Here is a 3,894-nt window from a genome sequence, read left to right on the forward strand (position 1 = left end):
TTCTTCTTTTCTTGGAGAACTACTATGAACTCCTGTGAGTAGTTTCCCTTTTTCTGGGATCAGGGCTTAGCCTCTGAGAACCTCTTTATTAATGCATTATTCAGTTTCTTAATTTTATTCCAATTCTTGATCTGTTCTTTTATATTTTATATATGAACTTTAATATTATTGTTTTCATAATAACATTAATTAAGGATGAACTGAGAGGAGAACTTGATTATAATTATGATAAACAATTAATCTTAATTTTCATAATCATAGATAATTAGGGATGAACTGAGAGGAGAACCTAATTATCGGAACCTAAAGGAACAGACTTGAGTGTTAAATCACGAGAGTTGATTTAAGCTTTCGAGGAGCAATAGATTAACAAAGATCTTAATGGGTTTAATTGAACGTAATTACTACGAGAGTAGAGATTAATTTTAATTAAACACGTCCTCGTAGCCTGAGAAGGTGCAAGGATTAAATTAGGTTAAGACTACCTTCAAGATGGAATAAAATTAATTAATGAAAATAATAATTCAATATTGTTGGAACTCTTTGTGCGAACCCTAGATTCCCGGAAATCTCCTTATCTTATCTTAAAGTTTTATCTTATTCATTAATTGCATTACTATCTCTTTTACCATCAAATCTGATCTTATCATCTCAAAACAAAAATTCAATCTGTTTTAAAATTCAAATTAAAATACTAGTAATTCTAGGTCAAACACGTAGTCCCTGTGATTCGATATTTATTACTTGACGACAACCGTACACTTGCGATTTTCCATACATCAAGTTTTTGGCGCCGTTGCCGGGGACTACGTCTCTTGATTTAAATTACAATTATTTTAATTCGAATTTTTTTTAAAAAAAATAAATAAATAAAAAAAAAATTAAATAAATAAATAAATTTTTTTTTTTTTGTTTGTTAGTATTTACTTCTCCAATTCAGATTTCACGGGTCAATTTCTTTTTTTTTTTTGCAGTGCCTTAGGGTTAATGCAAAAGAGATCTCTACGTCTTGGGAAACCAACACCACTTGATCCTGAGATTGAAAGAACTCTCCTGAGAAGGAAAAGAAACCTTTCTAGAGAATTTGACATGGCTGCACAATGAGATAATTTACCGCTTCGGGATTACTCTGCACCCGTAGCTCGTGGGATACCTGGAGGGGAGATGCAAACTGGAGCTACTGTACCAGCTTCTCTGGTGAATATGCTCAAACAGAACACCTTTGGAGGACTACCATCAGAAGATCCTAATGACCACTTAGAGGGGTTCTTGGAAATCTGTGAGACCCAGCAATTTGATGATGAAGTTTCTGATGGAATGCGACTCCGCTTATTCTCACTCACCTTGAGAGATAAGGCAAAGGTGTGGCTAAGAACAGTGCCTAGAGAAAAGATAGCAACTTGGGAATTATGTGAAAGAGCTTTTCTAGAGAAATTCTTTCCTCCTTCTAAAACTAAAGAATTGAGGAAGAAAATCACTAATTTCCAACAAGGCACTGGAGAGACTATTTATGAAGCATGGGAGCGGTTCAAAGGATATCTTCAAGCATGCCCACAACATGGCTTCAACCGTTGGCTTACCATCCAATTTTTCTTTGAAGGATTGGACCAACAAAGCACCATGATATTAGACTCAGCAGCTGGAGGATCTTTCATGGGGAAACCTATTAATGACTGCATGATTATTTTGGAAAATGTAGCCTCAAATCACAGCCAATACAGTGAAAGAGAAGTCACAGCAAGGAAAAGAACTCCGGGGCGATATGAAGTGAACAATATTGAGTTACTCTTAGCAAAATTTGATACTCTTAATCAAAGATTAGACAAGATGGAAAAAGCTAAGGTTAATTCAGTGGCTACAAATCAAGTATGTGACCTTTGTAGGGAACAAGGGCACACTGCAGTAGATTGTACCTCAATTTTTACTAGAGAAAAAGAAGATACTACTGAACAGGTGGCAGCTTCTCATAATTTCTATGACACTCCTCGAAGAGAGAAGAGTAATCCATATTCCAACACATACAACCCTGGTTGGAAGAATCATCCTAACTTTTCTTGGAAGAATAACCCAGTTCAAGGAACTAGAAATCAGCAACCTAATTTCCGTCCGTCCAATCACTTCATTAATGGGGAAGGAAATCCAGTACAGACACCCTCAATTCAACAAAGTGTTTCAAGATTAGAAAACCTTATGGAGAATTTTGTCACTAATCAAAAACAGACCAATGATTCAATGGAAAATTCTATTCAAAACCTTGCTGTCAAGGTTGAGAATATTACTCTCCACAACAAGATGCTGGAAAATCAAATTGCACAGCTGATGCCTAGTTCAAACAATTCTCCAGGTAAGTTCCCAGGTAAAACAGTTGCAAACCCAGCTGAAAATGTTAATGCTGTTACTTTAAGGAGTGGGAAGAAATTAGACAGACCTGTGTCTAATCAAAATGATAATATTGAGATTGATGAAGACGCTTCTCCTATGGTTGAAAAACCTGAAAAAGAGAGATTAGAAAAAGAAAAAGTATCTTCATCAAAGCCTCAAACTGTTTATCACCCTCCAATTCCTTTTCCTCAAAGGTTAGCAAGGACTAAACTTGATAGACAATTTGAAAAATTTTTAAATATGATCAAACAAGTGTATGTAAACATTCCATTTGTAGGAGCTCTACAACAGATGCCTACATATGCTAAATTTCTTAAGGATCTTTTAGCTAACCGAAGGAAATTGGATGATAGAGAGACTGTTACATTGATCCATCATAATTTGCCCAAAAAACTTAAGGATCCTGGTAGTTTCTCTATACCTTGTCTCATTGGAAATCTAAGGTTTGAAAAAGCCTTATGTGACCTTGGGGCAAGTATCAGTTTAATGCCTTTATCAATTTGCAAGAAATTAGATATGGGAGAATTAAAGCCTACAGCAATGTCAATCCAGTTAGCAGATAGATCTATAAAATATCCCATAGGAATTTTAGAAGATGTTCCAGTTAAGATAGGTAAATTTTTAATTCCGGGAGATTTTGTTGTTTTAGAAATGGAAGAGGACAAACAAATACCAATCATACTAGGTAGACCATTTTTGGCTACAGCAGGCGTGATAGTAGATGTCAAACATGGAAAATTGTCCTTATCCATTAATGATGAAACAATGGAATTTAATATTGCTAAATCTGTTAGACAACCTTCTCTTGAAAATATTTGCTGCAGGGTTGATATATTGCCTAAAGACATGGAGGAAGAAGTCATGAGATCTATTTTGAGGGATCCCTTGGAGAATTTTCTAGTTGGAGGAAAGCACATAGATCTTGAGGGGATTCAACCTAATTATGCTTGCTTGATCGATTCAAGTCCCCCGTGTAAAGAAAAAGATCCTCTAGTAGAAAGTCTTCTTGAGTCTTCAACAGATTGGCAAGAAGAAAACTCTCCAAAGTTAGAACTTAAACCACTTCCTTCATCTTTAAGGTATGAGTTTTTGGGGGCTAATTCCACTTATCCAGTCATAGTAAATTCAGCTTTAAATGAAAAAGAAACTGAAAAACTTCTCAATGAGTTGAGAAAATTTAGAAAAGTTATTGGATATACTATGGCTGATATAAAGGGAATTAGTTCTTCATTTTGTATGCATCGCATCTTCTTGGAGGAAGGATCCAAACCTTCTGTTGAAGCTCAAAGAAGACTAAATCCCAAGATGAAAGAAGAGGTAAAGAAAGAAATTTTGAAATTACTGGATGCTAAGGTAATTTATGCTATATCTGATAGTCTTTGGGTAAGTCCAGTTCATGTGGTTCCTAAGAAAGGTGGGATGACAGTAGTTAAAAATGATAATAATGAATTAATTCCCACAAGAACTGTGACTGGGTGGCGTATGTGTGTTGATTATAGAAAATTAAATAAT

General features: G+C 35.1%; 1 non-coding gene across 1 annotated transcript; it reads right to left on the reverse strand.

Annotated features, from left to right (window-relative positions):
- Positions 1-1,458: 1,458 nt before the first annotated feature.
- LOC145952253 (small nucleolar RNA R71) lies at positions 1,459-1,565 on the reverse strand. Its single transcript, XR_014429932.1, has one exon. It is a non-coding gene; the product is annotated as a small nucleolar RNA R71 (small nucleolar RNA).
- Positions 1,566-3,894: the final 2,329 nt, after the last annotated feature.

Source organism: Cajanus cajan, chromosome 9 (genome assembly GCF_000230855.2).
Source record: "Cajanus cajan strain Asha chromosome 9, NIPB_CcT2T_4, whole genome shotgun sequence".
Lineage (NCBI taxonomy): Eukaryota > Viridiplantae > Streptophyta > Magnoliopsida > Fabales > Fabaceae > Cajanus > Cajanus cajan.